A 16,762-nucleotide genomic window follows, 5' to 3' on the forward strand; every position below is an offset into this window, starting at 1 on the left:
CAAAAGAGTAACCGCTTTCAGATATTTTGGGTAGTTTGTTGCACTGTCTGGGAGTTCTCCCGTGCCAGAGATGCCCCACAATCATTTGTTTGTTCTGGCTGTGTTGTGTTGTGGTTCCATGATCGTTTCTGGTTGATGTGGCTGTGTTGTGCTGTCTATTCCCCTTCCAGCCTCTGTCCCTGTCTCCCAGCTTCTGTTAGGTAATGGAAAGGGTCTTCAGGCCTGTGTAATCCCTTGAATGTTTATAAACATTGTTTTCCTATTTTTACACAGAAAACGTTGCACGCAGCAAAAGCCCGCCAATCTTTGCTTTTTTGGACTTTAAAAAGCCCTTATATATGGTTTAATTATCTATTGGGTTCGCCCTTCGATCGCTGTTGCATGTCACACTCGGCCTGTTCTACGATTCCCTTTGTATTTTGTAAATACATAAAAACTACGAAAAAAACATTGAAAAATAGCTTTTCGCGGACTTCAAATTTTATATATTTCCCTTCCCGAACCCTTTCGGGTTTGGGCTTCATCGCTAGCAGCGCTGCCTTGTTTCCCTGTGTATTTCGTTATATAATGAAATATATGGAAAATGCATTAAAACCATGGCTTACTCGCGGAAATCAAATATTATGAAATATTGTTTATAATACCGTCGGGTTCGCAAATTGAGTCGCACACATATACATGTAAAGGTTGCACCCCTTGGTTTTCCCGATTGTGATCCACCAATGCAATGTGGGCCATCGATCTGCGTGCACAATTGATGGTCCACATAGAATCACCAATCACAATCGCTCATTCCACACAACCTATGTTGATACCTCCGTCGATACCTCCGCTAATGCGACCCGCTGATTGCGATCATCGAGATCACTGATCAGCGGTGTCTTGCACCGATTGCCACTGCCCACTTGTGCCGATTAGATCTGCCAATGCGATCCTCCAATCAGATCTAGACCGTTGATTGGCCAGATCGGATGGGTGATGTGCCTTCTTAGTTTTAAGCCTGCCATAATGGTTTTTCACTGTTTTTCTTTGGTTTTTTCCTCCTGATAGTGTATTTCTTCCCTTCCAAGGGCTCTTGGCATGCTACAGTTTTGACTTTGAATGATCCTTAAGAGGATTTTGAAGACTTTTGGGGCATACTTGGATCCTTTGGCATGATTTTAAGCAAACTTTGGAGACTTTGGGAGTGTTTTGGGTCCATTTTTGGGCCAAAAGCCTCCAAGGCTAACACTGGCTCCTTCTGGGGATGAAATCCTCCCTGTGAGGTTTCAAGAACTAAAAAACAATGCCTTTCTTATAAAAAATAAGATCAAATTTTCCTCCTAGTGTTGCATTGGGCATGGAGTCTATTTAGCATGAAATAAAAGCTTGAAAACAACATATTTACAATACAAAGGCTTAAAAGCCTTAACTGAAATAAAGTTCGAAGAACAGCCCATTGACTGGGATGTCAAAAATAGATCCCCCTTCCTTTAATGTACCCGTTTTGAGAAAATAGTCACCAAACTGAAAATTGACCCTTTTTACCTTTCTCTTGGTCAATGTGCATATTAGCAAACTCATCAAAGACTTGCAAAAGCCTATTGATTTGATCCTCTACTTCAAAAAATTTCTAACATGTGGTATTATCAGGCAGAGATGGTTTATATTTCACCTCATCTTTGTATGCTTTCAGCCTTGGATGTTTTGCTTGGAAGGTTTTGTACACATGCTGAACGATAAGGCCTGCTTCATTCTCTGTTGTGTCATTTGTGACCTAAAAAGTTAATATAAAAGGTGAATCAATTCATTCTTGTGTGGGGGACACAAGGACTTCACCTGTTCCTACAGCTTCCTTAGAGCAAGCTCCATCAAAGAACATGTCCCAAATCTGTGGGCCTTCTTCCTCTGTGATCTGGAAAACTAGTTTTTTAAGTAATGTCAAGGCTGAGCTTATCCATGATAGCCTTGGGCATTGGATTATGGCTACTTCCAATGTCCAGAAGGAAATTATGAAGGATTTTATCATGAATAGTCAGAGAGACATAGAATGATGGGGAGTTGTCTTCCCAATTTTCAATCATTGGGTTGAGAATAATAGCTGGTTGGTCATCTTGCAGATTTACATAGTCAGAGGAAGCTTGGATGGCATTAGGCTAAGGAGCCTCAAGGATAGATTTCTTGAAGAACTCATTCTTCAGTGGTTCAATCAGAGGTATAGGTATTCTTGGCTTTTGAATTTTTGATTGAAAATTGAAAGAAGAAGGGGACTTGTCAAGGCCTCTTACCTCTATTATTGGAGCTTTGAGGATGATAGGATCAACTGTTGGTTGTTTCTGCTTATTAGCTTGTTGTTCTATAGGGACAACAACTTTATGAATAGGAGTCTTCTTGGCATAATTCATTTTTTACCTCAGATTATATTTGTGTTGGTCTTCAGTTTGTAGAACAATTGCACCGTCCCATTCTTGGCCGATCTGGTCATTGAATAATGACTTCTCATAGGCAGCTTTGGCTAAAAAAGTGGCACTGCCTTTGTCTTCCATACAATGGATCTTATCATCTTCTTCAAACTGCTCTTCTTCCATGACTGCATTCCAAAAAAAGACCTTCACCCTTTGGTCTTCCTTGGCATCTTTGCTTCTTTGCAATATTTTCAATTCTAGTCATTTGCCCTTCTATATGGATTTGGATTTGGAGGAGCAAAGGTGTTAGGAAATCTTTCTTTCCCAGAGTGTTGCTTAACCTTTAATTTGGAGATCTCAGAGGCTAATCATTCTATCATCTTGGTCATTTTATCTATCTTGGGATTTGCAGATGATGAAGACTCGCCCCTCTGTCTCCTTCTATCAACATTACCTTTGAGCTTTTCTATAGCCAAGATGTTTGATTCTACTTCCAAGGCTGCATCCTACATATCAGCCAAAGTAGCACATCACCTCTCCCTCAACATAAAATAAAAATCAGAATCAAAGGCACTGGCATAGATGAGTCTAGCAGAGGTAGTGGTGGGTTTTACTTCAACTGGTATCTTGTTGTACATGCGGTTAAACCTCTTATTAAAATCATACAGCAACTCACCATTTTCCCTCTTTAAGTTCCCAAACTCAGTGTGGTAGTAAAGGAGATCCTTCTTATCCACCCAATGCTTTAGGAATGCATCATGTAAAGCCTCAATATCTACTATAGATCTTGGGGTTAGTTCTCTGAACCATTTTCTAGCCTCTCCATCTAGGCTTTGGACAAAGAGTCTCATCCAGACATCATCTTCACTAATGTCTAGATTATCAGCATAGCTATAGAATGACTCAAGGTGTTCTTCAGTTGAAACACCTTCAATCCTAGTGAACTTAGGAATATACTTCTGATATTCTCTAGTAGGCATGGAATTCAAAGGAGTGGGTAGTATTAGAGGTCCATACCTAACAGCTATGATTATTTCCATTTTGGTAGGTGCTTGTGGACCTGCCATAGTTGTGATGGCTAAAAGAGTACTAGCAGTCTGAATGATAGAGGGTTGAGGAGTGACTGATAAGACTAAAGGAGTATATGGATAGGAGTTGAGGTTTCCTTTGGGTATACAACAAAAGGAAAACCTAAAGAATAAGGAGCTTTATGAATCTCTAAGAGTTTTTCTTCACTGCTAGTATTAGAAGCTATACTCTCAACATATATTTGCTTTATTACAGGCCTTTCTTGAAGAGATATAGGAGATTATTTAGGTTTACCTGAACCTGATGCTCCTTTCTGCAATACCTTTATTTCTTTGATGATCTTTTCAGGGTCAGGTACTGGGTCAGCTTGTGACTTCTGAGTATTTTTCTAAGTATGCCTCACAAACTGAGCCAGAACTATGATGTGGAGTCGCTAAGAGGTTCGACCTCCAGAAGAGTCAATAGATAGATGATTACAACCAAAAATGTGCCCAGACTTTGTCTATAATCAATGCTAGATCTGTGTCATTTCCCAGGAAAGCTAAGCTTCAGTTTCCTCTCCCCGGCAATGACGCCAATTAAGTTATCACTCAAAGAAACTCTGCAAGGTTGCAGCTCGAAGATGCCGGTAACATATAATCTTCAATATTATTCTCAGAGCTATTGGAATGGATGATGGTTTGGATCAAGCTAGATAAATATTTTGTTGGCATTATGATGCATGTGTTGTACTTGATGGCAAGAAACTCATAGAAGATCAACTCACTTATATATATCTAGATGAATCTACGGAAGAGATATCAGATGACAATTCTTAGTATGACAAGTCCAAAGGGGGAGATTGTTGGAATTATGAGACAAGTGTTGTCCTTGATGGAAAATCACACAAATGATAAATTATAGTGCAGCAAATTTATTTGATAAATTATAGTGCAACAAAGTTTCCTTTAGGTAGAGAAAAGTTCACACACTTTTATGCAGAGAAAAGTTTATTCCATGTAGAGAAAAGTTCACGCACTTTTATGCAGAGAAAAGTTTATTCCATGTAGAGAAAAGTTCACGCACTTTTATGCAGAGAAAAGTTTATTTCATGTAGAGAAAAAGTTCACGCACTTTCATGCAAGGAAAAGCGCGTATATGTTGGAGAACTTACCTTTGGTCCATGGTAGTTAAAAAGTTTATTTCATGTAGAGAAAAGTTCACGCACTTTTATGCAGAGAAAAGTTTATTTCATGTAGAGAAAAAGTTCATGCACTTTCATGCAAGGAAAAGCGTGTATATGTTGGAGAACTTACCTTTGGTCCATGGTAGTTAGTCCTTGGTATTTGAACCTATGGTTTTGGACCATGGTACCTCGTCAGAAGTGTTGATCCCAAGTATTGGGTTCGTGGTATTGGTTTATTATATGTAGAGAAAAAGTTCACGCACCTTCATGCAAGGAAAAGCGCGTATATGTTGGAGAACTTACCTTTGGTCCATGGTAGTTAGTCCTTGGTATTTGAACCTATGGTTTTGGACCATGGTACCTCGTCAGAAGTGTTGATCCCAAGTATTGGTTCATGGTATTAGTTCGACAGTTTTTGATCCTATGGTTTTGGCCCATGGTATTGCATCCAAAAGTGTTGATCTCACGCACTTTCATGGTTGGTTCATGGTATTAGTTCGACAGTTTTTGATCCTATGGTTTTGGCCCGTGGTATTGCATCCAAAAGTGTTGATCTCACGCACTTTCATGGTTGGTTCATGGTATTAGTCCAACAGTTTTTTGATCCTATGGTTTTGGACCGTGGTATTGAGAAAGGACTAAGGCTATAAAAGAGGAAGGAGATCATTTGACAAAGCATCATCTGAATTATCTGATTATCTGATAAAGTGCTAGATCTGGAATACTGTGATTGGGTTATGGTGCAGATCTGGATCTGAGCTAAAGAGGGATCTCACCGGTTGATGGAGAACAAGATCTAAGGATAGATCGGGATCAAATGGTTTGAAATGAACTATCTCTATATATTTGATTATGCTTATTCTAGATCTGTATATTGAAAAATGATCTGAACTGGGTATAACTTAAGTTTGAAATCGCTGCAAGTCATGTTTGAATATTTATAGATCTGTACGTGGGTTGGCTTTGGTGTAAGCGCATATATATGCAGGTTTGGTTCATTGTAGTAGCGTATACAATTTGAGCTATGATATTTGAAGTCACAGATGGTTCTGGTTGTTGATGGGTTCTGATGACAGTTTAAAGGTGTCAGTATTCTGCATATCCTGTTTGGTTGATTGTGTTTAGCTTCAGTATTGATGGATGAGAACTAATCAGGATCATAATGACTCATATTTATGTGATCTGGCGGACTAGATCTGGGTGCTAACACATATATTATCCTTGTATATGTATTGATCTGGTGTTTGGGTGATTCAGGAGATTGATTGATTATGTGCTTCAATGATATTAATGGGTCCAGTATGAAAATTGGATGAAACGTGGCCTTTCAGATTATGTGTTGTGCTTCAGGAGTATCCAGTCTGAAAATGCATGAAATGTGGTACCTGGAGGAGAGAAGATTGTAGGCCGGCGCCTATGTACTAGTATCTTAGCTAGTACAAGAGCTAAGGGGGTGGTAGCTCCCTTCCAGGAGAGACTGGAGAACGAGAGAGGGTTGTAGCTCTCTGCAGGTAGAAGCCTACGTACTGGTATAAGACTGCACCAGTACATAAATATTGTAAAAGGATTTTCTTATTAAGAAGAAGATTGAGATGACTTGCAGCAGGTGGTTTTCTCCCACATTGGGTTTCCACCTTATATCATGGTGTTCATGTGTGTGACTTATGTGTGATGATCTGTTCTATTTTACTGCACCTGTTTACTGTTAATATGGTTGATAATGTTCTAATGCACTCATTAAGGATCAACTAACTGAATATGGAAATGAAAAAGTTTTATTGATGTGATAATACTGATTCACCCCCCCTCTCAGTATTATTTCCAACATATTTCAACTATGTTTTTACTCAAGACATGCATGAACACCCTCAACTTACAAGGCTTTAGACCACTAATGCTCAATAGTTTGTAGATTCAATGAATGAATGGAGAATACTAACCATACTGGCCGATGCATATATATAAACACATATGAATGGCTAGCTACATGTAGTAAAGAATCTTGCAAATCTAATTTATCAACGTAGAGATAAGATGACAGTTATCTGACATTAGATACAGAAGAAACATGAATAAACTATTCAAGTGCAAGCTTAAAATAGAAGAGAAATGGATATTGAACATATAATAGCAAAAGAAACTTGTATTACTAATGAATGCAGATGAGAAGCTTGAGTAGCAAAGTCTCAATAGTCTCCAGAGGTCGAACCTCTATTACATCTTACTTTCAGCTATTTATAACCTGTTTACAATGCTCCTGAGCTCTAAGAGGCTCAGAGTCTTAATCGGTCTGATCTATCTTGTTAACTGATTTGATGCCCTCTAGGAAAGCATGGGATCGGAGTCTTCTTCTTCTGACAAAAGAGTAATCGCTTTCAGATATTTTGGGTAGTTTGTTGTGATGTCTGGGAGTTCTCCCATGCCAGAGATGCCCCACAATCATTCTGTTTGTTCTGGCTGTGTTGTGCTATGGTTCCATGATCGTTTCTGGTTGATGTGGCTGTGTTGCGCTGTCTATTCCCCTTCCGGCCTCTGTCCCTGTCTCCTGGTCTTTGTTAGGTAATGGAAAGGGTCTTCAAGCCCATGTAATCCCTTGAACGTTTATAAATATTGTTTTCCTGTTTTTACACAGAAAACGCTGCACGCAGCAAAAGCCTGCCAATCTCTATCGAGTCCACCCTTGGGTCACTGTTGCATGTTTCACTCGACCTGTTCTAGGATTCCCTTTGTATTTTGTAAATACATAAAAACTGCAAAAAAACATTGAAAAACGGTTTTCCACGGACTTCAAATTTAATATATTTCCCTTCTCAGACCCTTTCGGGTCTAGGCTTCATCGCTATCGGTGATGCCCTGTTTCCCTATGTATTTCGTTATATAACGAAATATTGGAAAATGCATTAAAACCATGGATTACCCATAGAACTCAAATATTATGAAATATTGTTTATAATATCGTCGGGTCCGCAAATCGGGTCACACACATATACATGTAAAGGCTGTGCCCCTTGGTTTTCCTGATTGCGATCCACCGATGTGATGTGGGCCATCAATCTACATGCGCGATTGACGATCCATGTTGAATCGTTGATTGAAATCGCTCATTCCACACAACCTGCACCGATACCTCTGCCAATGCGACCCACCGAGAGAGATCATCGGCGATTGCTGATCGGCGGTATCTTGCACTGATTGACATTGCCCACCTATGTCGATCAGATCCGCCAATCAGATTTGGACCGTTGATTGGCCAGATCAGACGGTTTTTGTGCCTTCTCAGTTTTAAGCCTACAACAATGGTTTTTCACTGTTTTCTTTGGTTTTTTCCTCCCGATAGTGTATTTCTGGCCTTTGAAGGGCTCTTAGCACACTACGGTTTTGACTTTGAATGATCCTTAAGATGATTTTGAAGAATTTTGGGGCATACTTGTATCCTTTGGCATGATTTTGAGCAAACTTTGAATAATTTGGGAGTGTTTTGGGTCCATTTTTGGGCAAAAAGCCTCCAAGGCTAACAGGACCCTGCCAAGATCATGGTAATAGTCAATTTGGAGGCCCCAAGGAGTGTCAAACAGCTGCGCGTAACACTGGGGCATACTAGATATTATCGAAAGTTCTTCAGGGCTTATGCTCAAATTACGAGCCTATGGAGAAGCTATTGAAGAAGGACGCTACATTCTATTGGGATGAAGAATGTTAGTGCCATCTGGATGTATTAAAAGAAAAGATGGTCACCACGCTGATCATAGTCTTCCCCGAATAGAAGAAGGAATTCCATGTACATGTTGATGCATCGTGGATTGTGTTGGCAACAATATTGACACAAGCCGGTGTAGGAGAGATGGATCACCCTATAACATTTGCGAGAAGGAAATCGTCAAAGGCTGAGAAGAATTACTCAACGATGGAGCATGAAGGATTGGCTATGGTGTATGCACTTCAAAATTTCAGGCATTATCTGTTGGGCAGACATTTCAAGATGTACATTGACCATTCTACCTTAAAATACCTAGTCAATAAGCATGTGTTGGGGGGGAAGATTTGCAGATGGCTACTGCTATTTCAGAATATGACTTTGAGGTAATTGTGAAGCCAGGAAGGTTGAATGCAGGACCTAACCATTTGTCATGGATTGAAACAGGGGAGGAGCCTACTAATTTGGAGGAAGGGATACCCGATGTGCAGCTCTTCGTGGTGCACATAGCGATAATCATTTTGTGGATATTATCCACTTTTTTACTACAAGGACGGCTACAGAAGGATACACCAGTCAGCAGAAGAAAGAGTTAGTATGTGCTACAGAAGGATACACTTATATAAGATGGGTTTAGATGAGATACTCCAACAGTATGTGCCAAATTTTGAATGAAATAGCATCCTCGTTGAAGCTCATGGAAGAGTTTTGGGAGGACATTATGCAGGAAAAGCGACAACGCAGAAGATTTTGCATGTAGGGTTGTGGTGGTCTACATTACATAAGGATACCAAAGCATATTGTAGGGCATGTGATGCATATCAGAGAACGTGAAGACCATCACAAAGGGATGAGCTACCACTGAATCCTCAGGTGTCATTGCAGCCATTTGAGAAATGGGAAATCGATTTTGTAGGACCAATTCATCCCCTAGGCAAGAAGACAGAGGCGTGCTATATCATCACTGCAATAGAATATCTGACCAGATGGGTAGAGGCACAACTAGTGAAGGATTGTATAGGGTCCACGACAACAAAGTTCTTGTTTGAATATGTGTTAGCCAGGTTTGGCTACCCAAAAGTGTTGATGAGTGATCATGGTACACACTTCCTCAATGAAACGATCAACGTGCTGACAAAAGAGTTCTAGTTGTATCATCAGAAGAGTACACCATATCATCCACAAGATAATGGAATAGTAGAGGCCTTTAATAAGATCTTAGAGAATGTGCTGACAAAGATTTACAAAGTGCAACAGAATGATTGGGATGTACCCGTACCAGTACTGCTGTGGGCATACAGGACTGCTTGCAAAAAGCTAATAGATCAGACACCTTTTCGGTTGGTCTATGACGTAGAAGTTGTGATTTCTATGGAATACATCGTGCCTAGTCTCCACATAGCAGCTTTCATAGGAATGGTAGACCATGAAGCCTTGGAAGAGTGGCTCACATAGCTAATGGAGCTCGAAGAAGACAAAATCTTGGTTGGATTCCATCAGCAAGACTCGAAAGAACGTGAAAAGGCTTGGCACGATCGCCACATCAAGCTCCGCACCTTCAAGGTAAATGATTTGGTATTATTATATGATAGTAAGTTTTCTAATTTTCCAGGAAAGTTTCAGATAAACTGGTTGGGGCCATATGTCATCAAAGAGATCACAGATGGGGGCGCAATTCATCTCACAAAGCTGAATGGAGAATCTTTTCCAGGAAAATTGAATGGAAGCCGATTGAAGCTGTATGCAGAAGACCTGGCTCAATGACCATATGTCGGTAGGACAGTCTCAGTGCTCCAGGCAGCTGCAAGGCTGCGCGACACAAAAATACACTGCTTAGTTTTGGGGACTATGCGACAGAGGGGCTGCACGAAAAAGGGTGATGTTACAGTACCAGAAGCCATGCAAAGGGAGCTGCGTTATGGAGGGAGAGACCAGGTAGCACAGCCAAAAAATGACCGTAGAGTCACTGTTCATGATTTGACATCCAGGAGACGGTTAAGAGGAGTGGGTGGGTGGCATTTAAGGCTGAAATATTTGAAGATCTGCTGCAAAATCAGTATTAATGGACAGATTTTGGGGTGAACGGTTGGATTTGAATTCCAATTCCCCTATAAATTATGCATGCCAGTCCAGCAGAGAACACTTTGCACCCTTAGAGTTTTTGAGTTGTGTTGTCCATCGCTTATGAATCATGAGTTTTTGAAGATTTGGTTACAAGCCCCGTGTTTGATAATCTGCCCAAGTCAACCAGGAAACTCATTTGCGACATCATGTTAAGACTATGTCTCACTGAGACTACAGGCACTGGAGGAACTATCACCTCTAAAGGAGCTGCTCGAGAGGTTGTGAGCATGGAGGCTCTAGCTCCTATGCCTATGACACCGAGGTCACCTAGGCCAAAGCCTACACCTATACGAGAGACCCAAAAGCCAATGAAAGACAAGAAGAAAAGGCCAGTGCCAGTGTGCAAGTCTCCTAGGAAGAATTATGCTACCCAGACATAGAAGAAGGACAAATAGCTTGAGAAGGTTGTAGATTTGGAGGAAAAAGACGGTGTTGACGATATAGATGCTGAGGGTACGAAGCCCATCACCAAGTTACCAGACTATATCCCTCCACGTAAAGGGAAGGCGAACGTCACCAAGGACGTAGACTCAGAGAAGTTCCTCATTCACAAGCCCCTATTGCCAGAGAAGATAACCTTCAAAGGTCCGTGCTTGGTGTAGGTTCCCCTTTTAAAGATGGAATATTGGGACCTAACTGACCATGAGAGGTTCTCGTACCTCGCGACTAAAAATTACACGAGGCGAGTGTATTACAAAGACTCAGGTGTCACTGAGTTGGAGATAGTTGAATGGATCCACAAAGTAGAGAAATTTGGGTTGCTAAACTTGTTGTGGGTGCCCCACTACCAATTCTCTAACATTAATACCACTTGTATATGGCAAATGCTTACTCTAATGCACAATGGGTGCTTATGGCTCAACATGCCTACTCCCATCATGGATTTTCTCATCCACAGATCACACACCTGCCACATGTGGGTTTGAATCCGCCCAAGGAGTTTGGCAGAAAGACAAGCGAGAGAGACTTGGTGGATAGGATGAGAAAGAAATATGACCTTATCAAGAAGCCACGCGGCTACTCCATAACATCCGTCATGGTAAAATTTTCCACCCAAATGTTGGTAGAAAAAGTTATGAGGAAATGTCGCATGGACGAGGTTCTAGTGCCTATGATCTTGTTAGCTACACAGTGTGCGAAGGGCATGAAGTTTAACTAGTTGCGCTATTTATGTAGTGAGTTCCTTGCGAATTGTTGCAAGGCCCAAGATGAGAGAAAGCCCTTCCACTACACGTGATTATTGCTCTCCATTGTGCTAGTTTCTTGGGAGGTGACAGAGGATAGCTGGTTTCCTCCATTGCAGGTAGGATTTCCAGAGGCTGCACAGTTTTCCTCCCTTTGCGCAATGAAGGACCCCGCGCGAGTCACCGAAATGAAGATTTTTTGGGTATTGATGGAGTCAAGCTACCACATGGCCATCAACAAGTGCCCAAGGTTTTCCCCAACCTTGTATGAACATTTGTCTGAATATTCTAAGTTCAAGGTAGAATTCCACTGCATTTACATTACGGCGCGGAAGGACCCACAACAGAAGTGGTTCAATCTGTCGTATCTCGTCACTAGTGATGCCATACAGGAAGTAATCAAGCACTAGTCAACAAATTGGCACACCCCGTCTAACTTAGATGTAGGTACTAGAAAAAGAACGGGGAGCTGAGTGGAGAAGAAGCGAAAGGATGCAGTGAAATAGGCGGAGAAGGAGCGCGCTGCAAAGAAGCAGGTTGAATAGGAACAATGCGACTCCAAGCAAAGCAGTAAATCCCCTTCGCCCGAAACCGAGGAGGAAGAGAAGTTGGTGTAGGGTGATGGAGGCGATGAGGGGTAGCGCACCCCATTCTGGATAAGGAAGTGCAGAGAAAAATAGTAGGATGGTTCCCAGAAGAAGACAAAGTCAGCTAAAAAATAGTTGGATCCCATCACACTGATGGAGGGCGATCTCGACGAGATTGGGGACAAAGTGCATGACACTACAACCAAACTATTGCAACAATTCGTGCAACAATACATGCAGTCATTGGGCAATGTTGAGAAGGATCCGTGCGAGCTGCAAATCCAAACCAATAGAATATAGGTGGACACGGGACAAGTAAGCGACGCACAAACGAGCCTGGAACTGGGGACAATTCAGGCTGCATAGCTGGTAAGGGCAACTCACCTCAGGATATTTGCTTTGCCAGAAGGGTCCCTGATTGCAGAATAGATCGATGACAAGATTATTGTAAGAACCTTGAAGTACATTGGCCTCAATATTGCAGTGCTCCCTCACGAGTTTCTTCATGTGCTGTAGATAGGAGTGATAGTGGAATTGAGAGTGTGGGAGAAGTGCACTCTAGGTTTAATAAGCAAGTATCGAGTGAACAATGAGAAAATGTTCACTGAGAAGACACAGGCCCTGAAAGAAAGAGATACGATCTAGGCACAGAGCGCCCAGTTGGCAGCCACGTGGCAGAAGCATGCAGAATAGTGCCGAAGTTGCACATACCTGAGGACACACAACTAGAGGCCAAGATCCAGAAACTTGCTGCAGGCGTTTGCAATGCAAAGGCAGAGGTGGCAAGAGTTTAATTTGAACTCAATATGAAAATCATGGAGCTGCAGCTCAAGTCACAACCCTTGACTCTGCCTGAGGTTAAGGAATAATGTGGAGCCTCCATCAAGGAAGGGATGGCTACTGTGGATGCCATAGTTGTGGACTGCACAACCTTGTTTGAATAGGCAATGGAGTTGGTTACGACCTTGCAAGAAGGCCTCAACTTGTAGATATTGAGTATAGAGATCCGCGAATTCCAAAAGAAATATGATGAGGTTAAGGTGATGATCTGCTCAATTGCTATAGCGCAGCGCCTCGCCAAGTTGTAGGAGCGGAAGAAAATCCTCGCACAAGTAGAAGCAGCGCAAAACAATGAGGAAGTGCTTAAGGCCAAGTTGGCTCCTTGGTTGGAAGAATCCTACCAAGTCTCCACCAACATTCAGAAAAAGCTAAAGAACTTGCAACTCACACAACAAAATATCAAGCTAGTCAATAAAGGACCAACTACAAAGCAACTGGTCGAACAAGTAAAGCATATAGCCACACAGAGCACGTCTGAAGTAGCAGTTGTGCAGGTGGAGCTGGGGGATCTTTTCATCAAGATCTCCCCGCCAACCGAGTGACTCAAGGGTAAGTCATGACCTTTGTGTTGGGGGCTTGTTGGGATGGGGTCCCTTGGGTCAATTTTGGGATAAAATCCCAAGTTTTGATGTACAAAGATATAAAGTCTCCGTGAATTTTGGATGCGAAGCACGTAGCTAGTCAAGAGTCAAAAAGCGTTTTTATCATCGTTTATGTAAACTTAAGTCAGTTTTTGAGATCTACCCATGGTCCGCAGACCATGGGATTGTATAAATAGGTGTGTCTTAGAGAGTCTAAGGTAGATCTATGTCTTTGTCTATGGGTACGAAGGAATGAGTCTAGAGAGTTGGTGCAGAGAAGTAAGTCTTAGAGGGGGAAAAGGCTCTACAGCTGAGTGCCTACAGTAGTGTTCATAGTTGAGTGCGTGGATCCTTGTAGCTGAGTGCACAGGGAAATTTTGAGTCCGTAAACTTATACTGAAGATCAATAAAGAAGACTGTTGCAGAAATTCTTGTGTTTTATCTCTCTACTTCTGTTATTCATGATTGCGATATATGCTATAATGAATGATGTTTTGTGAGATAATGATGTATTGATGCGTGAATTTACTGGATCCGTCTTATTAACTAAACGCAATTAATTTCAAGTGATTACTTGAAGATCATACTACTTTCTGTTATGTTTATTGAGCACTTGGGTAGATCTGAGTAAATACTGATCTAAGGATAATATATGGTGCGCATAAGTAGCTAATTCATTTGTTCAGGGTATGAAAAACATGATCATAGACTTTCATGAAGGTCTAGAGGCTGTTTGAAGGGAATTGCAGTACCAAGCCCTAAAGGCTTAAAGATATACACGAAGCCAGATCTAGGGCATAAAAAGACATCACATTGATCTCTAGATGCGGAAACTTGGTTCCAACATCCCCCCATACTACTTTGGGTGAGACTTCAGCCTGCGCTATGCAGGTTGATGCTGAAGGGGCCAATAGTGTAGGGTTTTGTTTGGCACAACTAACTCTAAACCTGGGTCAGGACCCACTAAGCCAACAGAAGGAAATGGTGAATTTGTAATCTTTTCATCAGGCTAGATTTAGAAAGTTATGTCATGTAACTTGTTCACCTTTAAGGTCTATTCTTGAAATGAACTTGGAAAGTTATAATCTTGTTTGCAATGTCCTGTGCAAATCAAGGAAGACCAAACCCTAGTCAGTAGTACCTCAAGAGGTCAAGAATTTTAGAAATCTAAGCCTTAGAAATAACAAAAGTCTGATTTTTTATTTTTTATTTGAGGCTGCATGTGTGGATTTCCTTTCAGATCATACACGACTAATGAAAATTTGAAGAAACCCAGGATAAAAGCCGAGACACAACAAAGGAATTGAGTTGTATCTCGTTGAAGAAAGACAGCTTTATCTTCAATAAAGATAAGTGACCTTTTATCTCTTCCTTTTAATGTCATTGTAATATGGACAAGTGTGAATGTGCTCTTATGGTTCAAATTTTCTAATACTAAATGACTATGTGTTCATTTGATTTATAGTCAATTTAGCTATGAGGTCTAAGTCACAAAGAAACTAGAAAAATAGTGAAGTCTGAAAGGTATATACCATCAAGAAACTATGTTCATGAATAAGGATTAGATTAGTCCTCTTTATTTCAGAACATGTTGAAGCCCCGAAAATCGGGTCGACAACAAGGGGGATACCCACCCGGTCCGGACCTTGGTTGGCAGCTCCTTATCCGTTTGGTATAGCGGGTCCGACTGGGGATAATGGGACCAGTTTCCCAATCTAAGGGTGTGTGTGTGCAGAGTTGGATTATGCTGATCTAAGAGTTCTGATCTAAGCTATTTTAATATAATTCTATGCTATTGTAATCTAATGAAAACAACACATCTAATCTATGCTAACCCGGGGTGTATTTCTTCTATTATGCGATCTAAAGAGATTTCAAACAATAACTGGTAATAAAGATCATTCAGTCATCATAAGAATGGAAATCAATTAAGATGAACCACTTTGCATAAAAAGTTAGGCAAAACAGTTGTGAACAACATATCGCATAATAAGTTATTCATATATCAAACATAAATAAATGACTCCACCGTACAAAAGTGCCAAATGGTAACTCACACATTCATGCAATAACATATAAACAACTAAAAACTGTATATCACTTTAAGAATATAAGCAGAAATGGCCAAGAGATAAAAGTACCATTTATGACTGGTCCTACTCATAAGCTTCAAGAAAAAATGATTTATCTCTACTTGTTCTAACATCTACTAAGAGTACAAAAGTGCAACATCAGTAGCAGACATCAAATGCAAACATTAATAAACCTCGATCCATCCATTCATCAAAACCTCCTCTGAGGGTGCAGAAGTGCATGTTCTGAGGACAAGTTTTTGACAAATTTCTGGACCCTTCTCCAAATGCATGAGAAGGGTTAAAATACTACTTCCTAATTCTAATAATAGTCAATTTACAAAATTTAGGATGCGGTTTTCAAATGACCGCCCTTTTTCTAATCTAATTTTAAAGAAAACACAACATTCTAAACAAGGTTACTTCTGAATCTGATCCTTAAAACTGCATGCATTCATCATGGGCTTGAGGAGAGTCGGCTGACTGACTTTTACTTTGAGCTGGGCTGAGAAAACAGAATCTATGAGAGCTGGCACTACTTTCTCGGCCGCATTTATGATACATTTCACAGTCATCTGTTGACTATGCGGCTTCACTAAGTATGCCCAGTAACACTCCCAATTTAACCTGTCTAGTGCTTGGACCGCTTTTACCTTTTCCTGTGCCTTCTGTTTCCATTCTGCTTCTTCTGCCTCCCTAATTTGATCGTCCCACTCGTTGAAGAGCAACGCTGAGCCCACTTCTTGTGTTACCTGTGTGTTGCTCACAGGTGTTTTTGGGGCCTGTCCTTCAAGATTGATCAGTTCATTGAAGGTTTCCCATTCTTTGTCTAATTCTGTTGTGATGGGTGGTGCTTCAACAATAAGAGGGGGAACATCCCTTGATGGGGAGGCGATAACTTGCTACTGTGGAAATTCCATTGACTGCGCGGTGTCCTTAGCTGACTCTTCACCTTTATCTGGGTCGTTTACAGATTTCTTAGAATGCTCAGGCATCTCTTGTTCACTCCTAGATTTAGATCCAACAGCGCTTGAATTCTCGCTAAGGCTAATGCTTGGAGTAGGTTCTCTGGCAGGTAGTTGCGGCTTTTCTAGAGTGGCTA

Source organism: Pinus tabuliformis, chromosome 5_1 (genome assembly GCF_031772625.1).
Source record: "Pinus tabuliformis cultivar Carrire ecotype Pingquan chromosome 5_1, CPIR1, whole genome shotgun sequence".
NCBI classification, from domain to species: domain Eukaryota; kingdom Viridiplantae; phylum Streptophyta; class Pinopsida; order Pinales; family Pinaceae; genus Pinus; species Pinus tabuliformis.